Here is an 11,667-nt window from a genome sequence, read left to right as displayed (position 1 = left end):
ATCTTGTCTGATCTCGGATGCTAAGCAGGGTCGGGGCCTGGTTATGTACCTGGATGGGAGACCACCTGGGAATACCAGGTGCCGTAGGCTTTTTTCCATTATGTTGTTGGCTTTGGCGACCTGCTGTATTTTTCCTCTCGATTGCCCGAGGTGACCACCTTGGCTTTTGTCAAGAGAGTTGTAAGTAGGGTGCAAGATCGCCTATGGCCACATCACCCTGAATGCGCTCGATCTCGTCTGATCTCAGATGCCAAGCAGGGTTGAGCCTGGCTAGCACCTGGATGGGAGACCGCCTGGGAATACCAGGTGCCGTAGGCTTTTTTCCATTATGTTGTCGGCTTTGGCGACTTGCTGTATTTTTCCTCTCGATTGCCCGAGGTGACCACCTTGGCTTTTGTCAAGAGAGTTGTAAGTAGGGTGCAAGACCGCCTACGTCCACATCACCCTGAATGCACTCGATCTTGTCTGATCTCGGATGCTAAGCAGGATCGGGCCTGGTTAGTACCTGGATGGGAGACCACCTGGGAATGCCAGGTGCCGTAGGCTTTTTTCCATTATGTTGTTGGCTTTGGCGACCTGCTGTATTTTTCCTCTCGATTGCCCGAGGTGACCACCTTGGCTTTTGTCAAGAGAGTTGTAAGTAGGGTGCAAGATCGCCTATGGCCACATCACCCTGAATGCGCTCGATCTCGTCTGATCTCGGATGCCAAGCAGGGTTGAGCCTGGCTAGCACCTGGATGGGAGACCGCCTGGGAATACCAGGTGCCGTAGGCTTTTTTCCATTATGTTGTTGGCTTTGGCGACCTGCTGTATTTTTCCTCTCGATTGCCCGAGGTGACCACCTTGGCTTTTGTCAAGAGAGTTGTAAGTAGGGTGCAAGATCGCCTACGGCCACATCACCCTGAATGCGCTCGATCTCATCTGATCTCGGATGCTAAGCAGGGTCGGGCCTGGTTAGTACCCGGATGGGAGACCGCCTGGGAATACCAGGTGCCGTAGGCTTTTTTCCATTATGTTGTTGGCTTTGGCGAAATGCTGTATTTTTCCTCTCGATTGCCCGAGGTGACAACCTTGGCTTTTGTCAAGAGAGTTGTAAGTAGGGTGCCAGATCACCTACAGCCACATCACCCTGAATGCACTTTATCTCGTCTGATCTCGGATGCTAAGTAGGGTCAGGCCTGGTTAGTACCTGGAAGGGAGACCGCCTGGGAATACCAGGTGCCGTAGGCTTTTTTCCATTATGTTGTTGGCTTTGGCGACCTGCTGTATTTTTCCTCTCGATCGCCCGAGGTGACCACCTTGGCTTTTGTCAAGAGAGTTGTAAGTAGGGGACAAGATCGCCTACGGCCACATCACCCTGAATGCGCTCGATATCGTCTGATCTCGGATGCTAAGCAGGGTAGGGCATGGTTAGTACCTGGATGGGAGACCGCCTGGGAATACCATGTGCCGTAGGCTTTTTTCCATTATGTTGTTGGCTTTGGTGACCTGCTGTATTTTTCCTCATGATTGCCCGAGGTGACCACCTTGGCTTTTGTCAAGAGAGTTGTAAGTAGGGTGTAAGATCACCTACGGCCACATCACCCTGAATGCGCTCGATCTCGTCTGATCTCGGATGCTAAGCAGGGTCGGGCCTGGTTAGTACCTGGATGGTAGACCGCCTGGGAATACCAGGTGCAGTAGGCTTTTTTCCATTATGTTGTTGGCTTTGGCGACCTGCTGTATTTTTCCTCTCGATTGCCCGAGGTGACCACCTTGGCTTTTGTCAAGAGAGTTGTAAGTAGGGTGCAAGATTGCCTACGGCCATATCACCCTGAATGTGCTCGACCTCATCTGATCTCCGATGCTAAGCAGGGTCGGCCCTGGTTAGTACCTGGATGGGAGACCGCCTGGGAATTCCAGGTGCTGTAGGCTTTTTTCAATTATGTTGTTGGCTTTGGCGACCTACTGTATTTTTCCTCTCGGTTGCCCGAGGTGACCACCTTGGCTTTTGTCAAGAGAGTTGTAAGTAGGGTGCAAGATCGTCTACCGCCACATCACCCTGAATGCGCTTGATCTCGTCTGATCTCGGATGCTAAGCAGGGTCGGGCCTGGTTAGTACCTGGATGGGAGACCGCCTGGGAATACGAGGTGCCGTAGGCTTTTTTCCATTATGTTGTTGGCTTTGGCGACCTGCTGTATTTTTCTTTTCGATTGCCCGAGGTGACCACCTTGGCTTTTGTCAAGAGAGTTGTAAGTAGGGTGCAAGGTTGCCTACGGCCACATCACCCTGAATGCGCTTGATCTCGTCTGATCTCGGATGCTAAGCAGGGTCGGGCCTGGTTAGTACCTGGATGGGAGACCGCCTGGGAATACCAGGTGCCGTAGGCTTTTTTCCATTATGTTGTCGGCTTTGGCGACTTGCTGTATTTTTCCTCTCGATTGCCCGAGGTGACCACCTTGGCTTTTGTCAAGAGAGTTGTAAGTAGGGTGCAAGACCGCCTACGTCCACATCACCCTGAATGCAATCAATCTTGTCTGATCTCGGATGCTAAGCAGGATCGGGCCTGGTTAGTACCTGGATGGGAGACCACCTGGGAATACCAGGTGCCGTAGGCTTTTTTCCATTATGTTGTTGGCTTTGGCGACCTGCTGTATTTTTCCTCTCGATTGCCCGAGGTGACCACCTTGGCTTTTGTCAAGAGAGTTGTAAGTAGGGTGCAAGATCGCCTATGGCCACATCACCCTGAATGCGCTCGATCTCGTCTGATCTCAGATGCCAAGCAGGGTTGAGCCTGGCTAGCACCTGGATGGGAGACCGCCTGGGAATACCAGGTGCCGTAGGCTTTTTTCCATTATGTTGTTGGCTTTGGCGACCTGCTGTATTTTTCCTCTCGCTTGCCCGAGGTGACCACCTTGGCTTTTGTCAAGAGAGTTGTAAGTAGGTTGCAAGATCGCCTACGGCCACATCACCCTGAATGCGCTCGATCTCGTCTGATCTCGGATGCTAAGCAGGGTCGGGGCCTGGTTATGTACCTGGATGGGAGACCGCCTGGGAATACCAGGTGCCGTAGGCTTTTTTCCATTATGTTGTCGGCTTTGGCGACTTGCTGTATTTTTCCTCTCGATTGCCCGAGGTGACCACCTTGGCTTTTGTCAAGAGAGTTGTAAGTAGGGTGCAAGACCGCCTACGTCCACATCACCCTGAATGCACTCGATCTTGTCTGATCTCGGATGCTAAGCAGGATCGGGCCTGGTTAGTACCTGGATGGGAGACCACCTGGGAATGCCAGGTGCCGTAGGCTTTTTTCCATTATGTTGTTGGCTTTGGCGACCTGCTGTATTTTTCCTCTCGATTGCCCGAGGTGACCACCTTGGCTTTTGTCAAGAGAGTTGTAAGTAGGGTGCAAGATCGCCTATGGCCACATCACCCTGAATGCGCTCGATCTCGTCTGATCTCGGATGCCAAGCAGGGTTGAGCCTGGCTAGCACCTGGATGGGAGACCGCCTGGGAATACCAGGTGCCGTAGGCTTTTTTCCATTATGTTGTTGGCTTTGGCGACCTGCTGTATTTTTCCTCTCGATTGCCCGAGGTGACCACCTTGGCTTTTGTCAAGAGAGTTGTAAGTAGGGTGCAAGATCGCCTACGGCCACATCACCCTGAATGCGCTCGATCTCATCTGATCTCGGATGCTAAGCAGGGTCGGGCCTGGTTAGTACCCGGATGGGAGACCGCCTGGGAATACCAGGTGCCGTAGGCTTTTTTCCATTATGTTGTTGGCTTTGGCGAAATGCTGTATTTTTCCTCTCGATTGCCCGAGGTGACAACCTTGGCTTTTGTCAAGAGAGTTGTAAGTAGGGTGCCAGATCACCTACAGCCACATCACCCTGAATGCACTTTATCTCGTCTGATCTCGGATGCTAAGTAGGGTCGGGCCTGGTTAGTACCTGGAAGGGAGACCGCCTGGGAATACCAGGTGCCGTAGGCTTTTTTCCATTATGTTGTTGGCTTTGGCGACCTGCTGTATTTTTCCTCTCGATCGCCCGAGGTGACCACCTTGGCTTTTGTCAAGAGAGTTGTAAGTAGGGGACAAGATCGCCTACGGCCACATCACCCTGAATGCGCTCGATATCGTCTGATCTCGGATGCTAAGCAGGGTAGGGCATGGTTAGTACCTGGATGGGAGACCGCCTGGGAATACCATGTGCCGTAGGCTTTTTTCCATTATGTTGTTGGCTTTGGTGACCTGCTGTATTTTTCCTCATGATTGCCCGAGGTGACCACCTTGGCTTTTGTCAAGAGAGTTGTAAGTAGGGTGTAAGATCACCTACGGCCACATCACCCTGAATGCGCTCGATCTCGTCTGATCTCGGATGCTAAGCAGGGTCGGGCCTGGTTAGTACCTGGATGGTAGACCGCCTGGGAATACCAGGTGCAGTAGGCTTTTTTCCATTATGTTGTTGGCTTTGGCGACCTGCTGTATTTTTCCTCTCGATTGCCCGAGGTGACCACCTTGGCTTTTGTCAAGAGAGTTGTAAGTAGGGTGCAAGATCGCCTACGGCCACATCACCCTGAATGCGCTCGATCTCGTCTGATCTCGGATGCTAAGCAGGGTCGGGCCTGGTTAGTACCTGGATGGGAGACCGCCTGGGAATACGAGGTGCCGTAGGCTTTTTTCCATTATGTTGTTGCCTTTGGCGATCTGCTGTATTTTTCCTCTCGATTGCCCGAGGTGACCACCTTGGCTTTTGTCAAGAGAGTTGTAAGTAGGGTGCAAGATCGCCTACGGCCACATCACCCTGAATGCGCTCGATTTCATCTCATCTCGGATGCTAAGCAGGGTCGGGCCTGGTTAGTACCTGGATGGGAGACGCCTGGGAATTCCTGGTGCCGTAGGCTTTTTTCCATTATGTTGTTGGCTTTGGCGACCTACTGTATTTTTCCTCTTGATTGCACGAGGTGACCACCTTGGCTTTTGTCAAGAGAGTTGTAAGTAGGGTGCAAGATCGCCTACCGCCACATCACCCTGAATGCGCTCGATCTCGTCTGATCTCGGATGCTAAGCAGGGTCGGGCCTGGTTAGTACCTGGATGGGAGACCGCCTGGGAATACCAGGTGCCGTAGGCTTTTTTCCATTATGTTGTTGGCTTTGGCAACCTGCTGTATTTTTCCTCTCGATTGCCCGAGGTGACCACCTTGGCTTTTGTCAAGAGAGTTGTAAGTAGGGTGTAAGATCGCCTACGGCAACATCACCCTGAATGCGCTCGATCTCTTCTGATCTCGGATGCTAAGCAGGGTCGGGCCTGGTTAGTACCTGGATGGGAGACCGCCTGGGAATACCAGGTGCCGTAGGCTTTTTTCCATTATGTTGTTGGCTTTGGCAACCTGCTGTATTTTTCCTCTCGATTGCCAGAGGTGACCACCTTGGCTTTTGTCAAGAGAGTTGTAAGTAGGGTGCACGATCGCCTACGGCCACATCACCCTGAATGCGCTCGATCTCGTCTGATCTCGGATGCTAAGCAGGGTCGTGTCTGGTTAGTACCTGGATGGGAGACCGCCTGGGAATACCAGGTGCCGTAGGCTTTTTTCCATTATGTCGTTGGCTTTGGCGACCTGCTGTGTTTTTCCTCTCGATTGCCCGAGGTGACCACCTTGGCTTTTGTCAAGAGAGTTGTAAGTAGGGTGCAAGATCGCCTATGGCCACATCACCCTGAAAGCGCTAGATCTCGTCTGATCTCGGATGCTAAGCAGGGTCGGGCCTGGTTAGTACCTGGATGGGAGACCGCTTGGGAATACCAGGTGCCGTAGGCTTTTTTCCATTATGTTGTTGGCTTTGGCGACCTGCTGTATTTTTCCTCTCGATTGCCCGAGGTGATCACCTACATCCACATCACCCTGAATGCGCTCGATCTCGTCTGAACTCAAATGCTAAGCAGGGTCGGGCCTGGTTAGTATCTGGATGGGAGACCGCCTGGGAATACCAGGTGCCGTAGGCTTTTTTCCATTATGTTGTTGGCTTTGGCGACCTGCTGTATTTTTCCTCTCGATTGCCCGAGGTGACCACCTTGACTTTTGTCAAGAGAGTTGTAAGTAGGGTGCAAGATTGCCTACGGCCACATCACCCTGAATGCGCTCGATCTCGTCTGATCTCGGATGCTAAGCAGGGTCGGGCCTGGTTAGTACCTGGATGGGAGACCACCTGGGAATACCAGGTGCCGTAGGCTTTTTTCCATTATGTTGTTGGCTTTGGCGACCTGCTGTATTTTTCCTCTCGATTGCCCGAGGTGACCACCTTGGCTTTTGTCAAGAGAGTTTTAAGTAGGGTGCAAGATTGCCTACGGTCACATCACCCTGAATGCGCTCGATCTCGTCTGATCTCGGATGCTAAGCAGGGTCGGGCCTGGTTAGTACCCGGATGGGAGACCGCCTGGGAATACCAGGTGCCGTAGGCTTTTGGCCATTATGTTGTTGGCTTTGGCGACCTGCTGTATTTTTCCTCTCTATTGCCCAAGGTGACCACCTTGGCTTTTGTCAACAGAGTTGTAAGTAGGGTGCAAGATCGCCTACGGCCACATCACCCTGAATGCGCTTGATCTCGTCTGATCTCGGATGCTAAGCAGGGTCGGGCCTGGTTAGTACCTGGATGGGAGACCGCCTGGGAATACCAGGTGCCGTAGGCTTTTTTCCATTATGTTGTTGGCTCTGGTGACCTGCTGTATTTTTCCTCTCGATTGCCCGAGGTGACCACCTTGGCTTTTGTCAAGAGAGTTGTAAGTAAGGTGTAAGATTGCCTACGGCCACATCACCCTGAATGAGCTCGATCTCGTCTGATCTCGGATTCTAAGCAGGGTCGGGCCTGGTTAGTACCTGGATGGGAGACCGCCTGGGAATACCAGGTGCCGTAGGCCTTTTTCCATTATGTTGTTGGCTTTGGCGACCTGCTGTATTTTTCCTCTCGATTGCCTGAGCTGACCACCTTGGCTTTTGTCAAGAAAGTTGTAAGTAGGGTGCTAGATTGCCTACGGCCACATCACCCTGAATGCGCTCGATCTTGTCTGATCTCGGATGCTAAGCAGGGTCGGGCCTGGTTAGTACCTGGATGGGAGACCGCCTGGGAATTCCAGGTAACGTAGGCTTTTTTCCATTATGTTGTTGGCTTTGGGGACCTGCTGTATTTTTCCTCTTGATTGCCTGAGGTGACCACCTTGGCTTTTGTCAAGAGAGTTGTAAGTAGGGTTCAAGATCGCCTACAGCAACATCACCCTGAATGCGCGCGATCTCGTCTGATCTCGGATGCTAAGCAGGGTCGGGCCTGGTTAGTACCTGGATGGGAGACCGCCTGGGAATATCAGGTGCCGTAGGCTTTTTTCCATTATGTTGTTGGCTTTGGCGACCTGCTGTATTTTTCCTCTCGATTGCCCGAGGTGACCACCTTGGCTTTTGTCAAGAGAGTTCTAAGTAGGGTGCAGGATCGCCTACAGCCACATCACCCTGAATGCGCTCGATCTCGGATGCTAAGCAGGGTCGGGCCTAGTTAGTACCTGGATGGGAGACCGCCTGGGAATACCAGGTGCCGTAGGCTGTTTTCCATTATGTTGTTGGCTTTGGCGACCTGCTGTATTTTTCCTCTCGATTGCCCGAAGTGACCACCTTGGCTTTTGTCAAGAGAGTTGTAAGTAGGGTGCAAGATTGCCTACGGCCACATCACCCTGAATGCGCTCAATCTCGTCTGATCTCGGATGCTAAGCAGGGTCAGGCCTGGTTAGTACCTGGATGGGAGACCGCCTGGCAATTCCAGGTGCCGTAGGCTTTATTCCATTATGTTGTTGGCTTTGGCGACCTGCTGTATTTTTCCTCTCGATTGCCCGAGGTGACCACCTTGGTTTTTGTCAAGAAAGTTGTAAGTAGGGTGCAAGATCGCCTACAGCCACATCACCGTGAATGCGCTCGATCGCGTCTGATCTCGGATGCTAAGCAGGGTCGGGCCTGGTTAGTATTTGGATGGGAGACCGCCTGGGAATATCGGGTGCCGTAGGCTTTTTTCCATTATGTTGTTGGCTTTGGCGACCTGCTGTATTTTTCCTCTCGATTGCCCGAGGTGACCACCTTGTCTTTTGTCAAGAGAGTTGTAAGTGGGGTGCAAGACTGCCTACGGCCACATCACCCTGAATGAGCTCGATCTCGTCTGATCTCAGATGCTAAGCAGGGTCGCGCCTGGTTAGTACCTGGATTGGAGACCGGCTGGGAATACCAGGTGCCGTAGGCTTTTTTCCATTATGTTGTTGGCTTTGGCGACCTGCTGTATTTTTCCTCTCGATTGCCTGAGGTGACCACCTTGGCTTTTGTCAAGAGAGTTGTAAGTAGGGTGCAAGATCGCCTACGGCCACATCACCCTGAATGCGCTTGATCTCGTCTGATCTCGGATGCTAAGCAGGGTCGGGCCTGGTTAGTACCTGGGTGGGAGACCGCCTGGGAATACCAGGTGCCGTAGGCTTTTTTCCATTATGTTGTTGGCTTTGGCGACCTGCTGTATTTTTCCTCTCGATTGCCCGAGGTGACCACCTTGGCTTTTGTCAAGAGAGTTGTAAGTAGGGTGCAAGATCGCCTATGGCCACATCACCCTGAATGCGCTCGATCTCGTCTGATCTCGGATGCTAAGCAGGGTCGGGCCTGTTTAGTACCTGGATGGGAGACCGCCTGGGAATACCAGGTGCCGTAGGCTTTTTTCCATTACGTTGTTGGCTTTGGCGACCTGCTGTATTTTTCCTCTCGATTGCCCGAGGTGACCACCTTGGCTTTTGTCAAGAGAGTTGTAAGTAGGGCTAAAGATTGCCTACGGCCACATAACCCTGAATGCGCTCGATCTCGTCTGATCTCGAATGCTAAGCAGGGTTGGGCCTGGTTAGTACCTGGATGGGAGACCGCCTGGGAATACTAGGTGCCGTAGGCTTTTTTACATTATGTTGTTGGCTTTGGCGACCTCCTGTATTTTTCCTCTTGTTTGCCCGAGGTGACAACCTTGGCTTTTGTCAAGAGAGTTGTAAGTAGGGTGCCAGATCGCCTACAGCCACATCACCCTGAATGTGCCTGATCTCGGATGCTAAGCAGGGTCAGGCCTGGTTAGTACCTGGATGGGAGACCGCCTGGGAATACCAGGTGCCGTAGGCTTTTTTCCATTATGTTGTTGGCTTTGGCGACCTGCTGTATTTTTCCTATCGATTACCTGAGGTGACCACCTTGGCTTTTGTCAAGAGAGTTGGAAGTAGGGTGCCAGATTGCCTACGGCCACATCACCCTGAGTGAGCTCGATCTTGTCTGATCTTGGATGCTAAGCAGGGTCGGGCCTGGTTAGTACTTGGATGGGAGACCGCCTGGGAATACCAGGTGCCGTAGGCTTTTTTCCATTATGTTGTTGGCTTTGGCGACCTGCTGTATTTATCCTATCGATTGCCTGAGGTGACCACCTTGGCTTTTGTCAAGAGAGTTGTAAGTAGCGTGCTTGATCACTTACGGCCACTTCACCCTGAGTGTGCTCGATCTCGTCTGATCTCGGATGCTAAGCAGGTTCGGGCCTGGTTAGTACCTGGATGGGAGACCGCCTGGGAATACCAGGTGCCGTAGGCTTTTTTCCATTATGTTATTGGCTTTGGCGACCTGCTGTATTTTTCCTCTCGATTGCCCGAGGTGACCACCTTGGCTTTTGTCAAGAGAGTTGTAAGTAGGTTGCAAGATCGCCTACGGCCACATCACCCTGAATGCGCTCGATCTCGTCTTATCTCGGATGCCAAGCAGGGTCGGGCCTGGTTAGTACCTGGATGGGAGACCGCCTGGGAATTCCAGGTGCCGTAGGCTTTTTTCCATTATGTTGTTGGCTTTGGCGACCTGCTGTATTTTTCCTCTCGATTGCCCGAGGTGACCACCTTGGCTTTTGTCAAGAGAGTTGTAAGTAGGGAGCAAGATCGCCTACGGCCACATCACCCTGAATGCGCTCGATCTCGTCTGATCTTGGATGCTAAGCAGGGTCGGGCCTGGTTAGTACCTGGATGGGAGACCGCCTGGGAATACCAGGTGCCGTAGGCTTTTTTCCATTATGTTGTCGGCTTTGGCGACTTGCTGTATTTTTCCTCTCGATTGCCCGAGGTGACCACCTTGGCTTTTGTCAAGAGAGTTGTAAGTAGGGTGCAAGACCGCCTACGTCCACATCACCCTGAATGCACTCAATCTTGTCTGATCTCGGATGCTAAGCAGGATCGGGCCTGGTTAGTACCTGGATGGGAGACCACCTGGGAATACCAGGTGCCGTAGGCTTTTTTCCATTATGTTGTTGGCTTTGGCGACCTGCTGTATTTTTCCTCTCGATTGCCCGAGGTGACCACCTTGGCTTTTGTCAAGAGAGTTGTAAGTAGGGTGCAAGATCGCCTATGGCCACATCACCCTGAATGCGCTCGATCTCGTCTGATCTCAGATGCCAAGCAGGGTTGAGCCTGGCTAGCACCTGGATGGGAGACCGCCTGGGAATACCAGGTGCCGTAGGCTTTTTTCCATTATGTTGTTGGCTTTGGCGACCTGCTGTATTTTTCCTCTCGCTTGCCCGAGGTGACCACCTTGGCTTTTGTCAAGAGAGTTGTAAGTAGGTTGCAAGATCGCCTACGGCCACATCACCCTGAATGCGCTCGATCTCGTCTGATCTCGGATGCTAAGCAGGGTCGGGGCCTGGTTATGTACCTGGATGGGAGACCGCCTGGGAATACCAGGTGCCGTAGGCTTTTTTCCATTATGTTGTCGGCTTTGGCGACTTGCTGTATTTTTCCTCTCGATTGCCCGAGGTGACCACCTTGGCTTTTGTCAAGAGAGTTGTAAGTAGGGTGCAAGACCGCCTACGTCCACATCACCCTGAATGCACTCGATCTTGTCTGATCTCGGATGCTAAGCAGGATCGGGCCTGGTTAGTACCTGGATGGGAGACCACCTGGGAATGCCAGGTGCCGTAGGCTTTTTTCCATTATGTTGTTGGCTTTGGCGACCTGCTGTATTTTTCCTCTCGATTGCCCGAGGTGACCACCTTGGCTTTTGTCAAGAGAGTTGTAAGTAGGGTGCAAGATCGCCTATGGCCACATCACCCTGAATGCGCTCGATCTCGTCTGATCTCGGATGCCAAGCAGGGTTGAGCCTGGCTAGCACCTGGATGGGAGACCGCCTGGGAATACCAGGTGCCGTAGGCTTTTTTCCATTATGTTGTTGGCTTTGGCGACCTGCTGTATTTTTCCTCTCGATTGCCCGAGGTGACCACCTTGGCTTTTGTCAAGAGAGTTGTAAGTAGGGTGCAAGATCGCCTACGGCCACATCACCCTGAATGCGCTCGATCTCATCTGATCTCGGATGCTAAGCAGGGTCGGGCCTGGTTAGTACCCGGATGGGAGACCGCCTGGGAATACCAGGTGCCGTAGGCTTTTTTCCATTATGTTGTTGGCTTTGGCGAAATGCTGTATTTTTCCTCTCGATTGCCCGAGGTGACAACCTTGGCTTTTGTCAAGAGAGTTGTAAGTAGGGTGCCAGATCACCTACAGCCACATCACCCTGAATGCACTTTATCTCGTCTGATCTCGGATGCTAAGTAGGGTCGGGCCTGGTTAGTACCTGGAAGGGAGACCGCCTGGGAATACCAGGTGCCGTAGGCTTTTTTCCAT

General features: G+C 52.2%; 24 non-coding genes and 28 pseudogenes across 24 annotated transcripts; all 52 read left to right on the top strand.

The window, feature by feature from the left end:
• Positions 1 to 90, top strand: part of LOC143966591 (5S ribosomal RNA) — a 121-nt pseudogene extending 31 nt beyond the window's left edge.
• Positions 91 to 199: 109 nt separating this feature from the next.
• LOC143964453 (5S ribosomal RNA) lies at positions 200 to 318 on the top strand (annotated as a pseudogene).
• Positions 319 to 427: 109 nt separating this feature from the next.
• LOC143964184 (5S ribosomal RNA) lies at positions 428 to 546 on the top strand (annotated as a pseudogene).
• Positions 547 to 655: 109 nt separating this feature from the next.
• LOC143962407 (5S ribosomal RNA) lies at positions 656 to 774 on the top strand. The gene has a single exon (XR_013270682.1). It is a non-coding gene; the product is annotated as a 5S ribosomal RNA (ribosomal RNA).
• Positions 775 to 883: 109 nt separating this feature from the next.
• Positions 884 to 1,002, top strand: LOC143971724 (5S ribosomal RNA). The gene has a single exon (XR_013271873.1). It is a non-coding gene; the product is annotated as a 5S ribosomal RNA (ribosomal RNA).
• A 109-nt stretch (positions 1,003 to 1,111) lies between these two features.
• LOC143968825 (5S ribosomal RNA) lies at positions 1,112 to 1,230 on the top strand (annotated as a pseudogene).
• A 109-nt stretch (positions 1,231 to 1,339) lies between these two features.
• LOC143961772 (5S ribosomal RNA) lies at positions 1,340 to 1,458 on the top strand. Its single transcript, XR_013270551.1, has one exon. It is a non-coding gene; the product is annotated as a 5S ribosomal RNA (ribosomal RNA).
• Positions 1,459 to 1,567: 109 nt separating this feature from the next.
• Positions 1,568 to 1,686, top strand: LOC143963534 (5S ribosomal RNA; annotated as a pseudogene).
• Positions 1,687 to 1,795: 109 nt separating this feature from the next.
• LOC143964721 (5S ribosomal RNA) lies at positions 1,796 to 1,914 on the top strand (annotated as a pseudogene).
• Positions 1,915 to 2,023: 109 nt separating this feature from the next.
• LOC143965328 (5S ribosomal RNA) lies at positions 2,024 to 2,142 on the top strand (annotated as a pseudogene).
• Positions 2,143 to 2,251: 109 nt separating this feature from the next.
• Positions 2,252 to 2,370, top strand: LOC143970128 (5S ribosomal RNA). The gene has a single exon (XR_013271728.1). It is a non-coding gene; the product is annotated as a 5S ribosomal RNA (ribosomal RNA).
• Positions 2,371 to 2,479: 109 nt separating this feature from the next.
• LOC143967907 (5S ribosomal RNA) lies at positions 2,480 to 2,598 on the top strand (annotated as a pseudogene).
• A 109-nt stretch (positions 2,599 to 2,707) lies between these two features.
• Positions 2,708 to 2,826, top strand: LOC143964444 (5S ribosomal RNA; annotated as a pseudogene).
• A 109-nt stretch (positions 2,827 to 2,935) lies between these two features.
• Positions 2,936 to 3,056, top strand: LOC143962750 (5S ribosomal RNA). Its single transcript, XR_013270777.1, has one exon. It is a non-coding gene; the product is annotated as a 5S ribosomal RNA (ribosomal RNA).
• A 109-nt stretch (positions 3,057 to 3,165) lies between these two features.
• On the top strand, positions 3,166 to 3,284 carry LOC143964176 (5S ribosomal RNA; annotated as a pseudogene).
• Positions 3,285 to 3,393: 109 nt separating this feature from the next.
• LOC143962400 (5S ribosomal RNA) lies at positions 3,394 to 3,512 on the top strand. Its single transcript, XR_013270681.1, has one exon. It is a non-coding gene; the product is annotated as a 5S ribosomal RNA (ribosomal RNA).
• Positions 3,513 to 3,621: 109 nt separating this feature from the next.
• Positions 3,622 to 3,740, top strand: LOC143971603 (5S ribosomal RNA). Its single transcript, XR_013271862.1, has one exon. It is a non-coding gene; the product is annotated as a 5S ribosomal RNA (ribosomal RNA).
• Positions 3,741 to 3,849: 109 nt separating this feature from the next.
• On the top strand, positions 3,850 to 3,968 carry LOC143968139 (5S ribosomal RNA; annotated as a pseudogene).
• A 109-nt stretch (positions 3,969 to 4,077) lies between these two features.
• Positions 4,078 to 4,196, top strand: LOC143961764 (5S ribosomal RNA). Its single transcript, XR_013270549.1, has one exon. It is a non-coding gene; the product is annotated as a 5S ribosomal RNA (ribosomal RNA).
• Positions 4,197 to 4,305: 109 nt separating this feature from the next.
• On the top strand, positions 4,306 to 4,424 carry LOC143963527 (5S ribosomal RNA; annotated as a pseudogene).
• Positions 4,425 to 4,533: 109 nt separating this feature from the next.
• On the top strand, positions 4,534 to 4,652 carry LOC143972310 (5S ribosomal RNA). The gene has a single exon (XR_013271926.1). It is a non-coding gene; the product is annotated as a 5S ribosomal RNA (ribosomal RNA).
• Positions 4,653 to 4,761: 109 nt separating this feature from the next.
• On the top strand, positions 4,762 to 4,879 carry LOC143966404 (5S ribosomal RNA; annotated as a pseudogene).
• A 109-nt stretch (positions 4,880 to 4,988) lies between these two features.
• Positions 4,989 to 5,107, top strand: LOC143972564 (5S ribosomal RNA). The gene has a single exon (XR_013271949.1). It is a non-coding gene; the product is annotated as a 5S ribosomal RNA (ribosomal RNA).
• Positions 5,108 to 5,216: 109 nt separating this feature from the next.
• Positions 5,217 to 5,335, top strand: LOC143971404 (5S ribosomal RNA). The gene has a single exon (XR_013271844.1). It is a non-coding gene; the product is annotated as a 5S ribosomal RNA (ribosomal RNA).
• Positions 5,336 to 5,444: 109 nt separating this feature from the next.
• On the top strand, positions 5,445 to 5,563 carry LOC143972453 (5S ribosomal RNA). Its single transcript, XR_013271939.1, has one exon. It is a non-coding gene; the product is annotated as a 5S ribosomal RNA (ribosomal RNA).
• Positions 5,564 to 5,672: 109 nt separating this feature from the next.
• LOC143973316 (5S ribosomal RNA) lies at positions 5,673 to 5,791 on the top strand. The gene has a single exon (XR_013272017.1). It is a non-coding gene; the product is annotated as a 5S ribosomal RNA (ribosomal RNA).
• Positions 5,792 to 5,857: 66 nt separating this feature from the next.
• LOC143967121 (5S ribosomal RNA) lies at positions 5,858 to 5,976 on the top strand (annotated as a pseudogene).
• A 109-nt stretch (positions 5,977 to 6,085) lies between these two features.
• On the top strand, positions 6,086 to 6,204 carry LOC143971239 (5S ribosomal RNA). Its single transcript, XR_013271829.1, has one exon. It is a non-coding gene; the product is annotated as a 5S ribosomal RNA (ribosomal RNA).
• Positions 6,205 to 6,313: 109 nt separating this feature from the next.
• Positions 6,314 to 6,432, top strand: LOC143969433 (5S ribosomal RNA). Its single transcript, XR_013271665.1, has one exon. It is a non-coding gene; the product is annotated as a 5S ribosomal RNA (ribosomal RNA).
• A 109-nt stretch (positions 6,433 to 6,541) lies between these two features.
• On the top strand, positions 6,542 to 6,660 carry LOC143970117 (5S ribosomal RNA). Its single transcript, XR_013271727.1, has one exon. It is a non-coding gene; the product is annotated as a 5S ribosomal RNA (ribosomal RNA).
• Positions 6,661 to 6,769: 109 nt separating this feature from the next.
• On the top strand, positions 6,770 to 6,888 carry LOC143969322 (5S ribosomal RNA). The gene has a single exon (XR_013271655.1). It is a non-coding gene; the product is annotated as a 5S ribosomal RNA (ribosomal RNA).
• Positions 6,889 to 6,997: 109 nt separating this feature from the next.
• On the top strand, positions 6,998 to 7,116 carry LOC143963895 (5S ribosomal RNA; annotated as a pseudogene).
• Positions 7,117 to 7,225: 109 nt separating this feature from the next.
• Positions 7,226 to 7,344, top strand: LOC143963079 (5S ribosomal RNA; annotated as a pseudogene).
• Positions 7,345 to 7,453: 109 nt separating this feature from the next.
• Positions 7,454 to 7,562, top strand: LOC143968759 (5S ribosomal RNA; annotated as a pseudogene).
• Positions 7,563 to 7,671: 109 nt separating this feature from the next.
• Positions 7,672 to 7,790, top strand: LOC143966635 (5S ribosomal RNA; annotated as a pseudogene).
• A 109-nt stretch (positions 7,791 to 7,899) lies between these two features.
• LOC143966370 (5S ribosomal RNA) lies at positions 7,900 to 8,018 on the top strand (annotated as a pseudogene).
• Positions 8,019 to 8,127: 109 nt separating this feature from the next.
• Positions 8,128 to 8,246, top strand: LOC143968017 (5S ribosomal RNA; annotated as a pseudogene).
• Positions 8,247 to 8,355: 109 nt separating this feature from the next.
• On the top strand, positions 8,356 to 8,474 carry LOC143970722 (5S ribosomal RNA). Its single transcript, XR_013271782.1, has one exon. It is a non-coding gene; the product is annotated as a 5S ribosomal RNA (ribosomal RNA).
• A 109-nt stretch (positions 8,475 to 8,583) lies between these two features.
• Positions 8,584 to 8,702, top strand: LOC143971514 (5S ribosomal RNA). Its single transcript, XR_013271854.1, has one exon. It is a non-coding gene; the product is annotated as a 5S ribosomal RNA (ribosomal RNA).
• Positions 8,703 to 8,811: 109 nt separating this feature from the next.
• LOC143961612 (5S ribosomal RNA) lies at positions 8,812 to 8,930 on the top strand. Its single transcript, XR_013270510.1, has one exon. It is a non-coding gene; the product is annotated as a 5S ribosomal RNA (ribosomal RNA).
• A 109-nt stretch (positions 8,931 to 9,039) lies between these two features.
• Positions 9,040 to 9,148, top strand: LOC143969056 (5S ribosomal RNA; annotated as a pseudogene).
• A 109-nt stretch (positions 9,149 to 9,257) lies between these two features.
• On the top strand, positions 9,258 to 9,376 carry LOC143964776 (5S ribosomal RNA; annotated as a pseudogene).
• A 109-nt stretch (positions 9,377 to 9,485) lies between these two features.
• Positions 9,486 to 9,604, top strand: LOC143966503 (5S ribosomal RNA; annotated as a pseudogene).
• Positions 9,605 to 9,713: 109 nt separating this feature from the next.
• On the top strand, positions 9,714 to 9,832 carry LOC143963133 (5S ribosomal RNA; annotated as a pseudogene).
• Positions 9,833 to 9,941: 109 nt separating this feature from the next.
• Positions 9,942 to 10,060, top strand: LOC143970964 (5S ribosomal RNA). Its single transcript, XR_013271804.1, has one exon. It is a non-coding gene; the product is annotated as a 5S ribosomal RNA (ribosomal RNA).
• Positions 10,061 to 10,169: 109 nt separating this feature from the next.
• Positions 10,170 to 10,288, top strand: LOC143966304 (5S ribosomal RNA; annotated as a pseudogene).
• Positions 10,289 to 10,397: 109 nt separating this feature from the next.
• LOC143964437 (5S ribosomal RNA) lies at positions 10,398 to 10,516 on the top strand (annotated as a pseudogene).
• A 109-nt stretch (positions 10,517 to 10,625) lies between these two features.
• LOC143962747 (5S ribosomal RNA) lies at positions 10,626 to 10,746 on the top strand. The gene has a single exon (XR_013270776.1). It is a non-coding gene; the product is annotated as a 5S ribosomal RNA (ribosomal RNA).
• Positions 10,747 to 10,855: 109 nt separating this feature from the next.
• LOC143964170 (5S ribosomal RNA) lies at positions 10,856 to 10,974 on the top strand (annotated as a pseudogene).
• A 109-nt stretch (positions 10,975 to 11,083) lies between these two features.
• Positions 11,084 to 11,202, top strand: LOC143962387 (5S ribosomal RNA). The gene has a single exon (XR_013270677.1). It is a non-coding gene; the product is annotated as a 5S ribosomal RNA (ribosomal RNA).
• A 109-nt stretch (positions 11,203 to 11,311) lies between these two features.
• LOC143971481 (5S ribosomal RNA) lies at positions 11,312 to 11,430 on the top strand. The gene has a single exon (XR_013271851.1). It is a non-coding gene; the product is annotated as a 5S ribosomal RNA (ribosomal RNA).
• A 109-nt stretch (positions 11,431 to 11,539) lies between these two features.
• Positions 11,540 to 11,658, top strand: LOC143968128 (5S ribosomal RNA; annotated as a pseudogene).
• Positions 11,659 to 11,667: the final 9 nt, after the last annotated feature.

This window comes from Lithobates pipiens, unplaced genomic scaffold, assembly GCF_037356315.1.
Source record: "Lithobates pipiens isolate NorthernLeopardFrog02 unplaced genomic scaffold, aLitPip1_a1.2 Scaffold_114, whole genome shotgun sequence".
NCBI lineage: Eukaryota > Metazoa > Chordata > Amphibia > Anura > Ranidae > Lithobates > Lithobates pipiens.
Note: the sequence above shows the minus strand (reverse complement) of the source record. Positions and strands in the feature narration are given on the sequence as shown.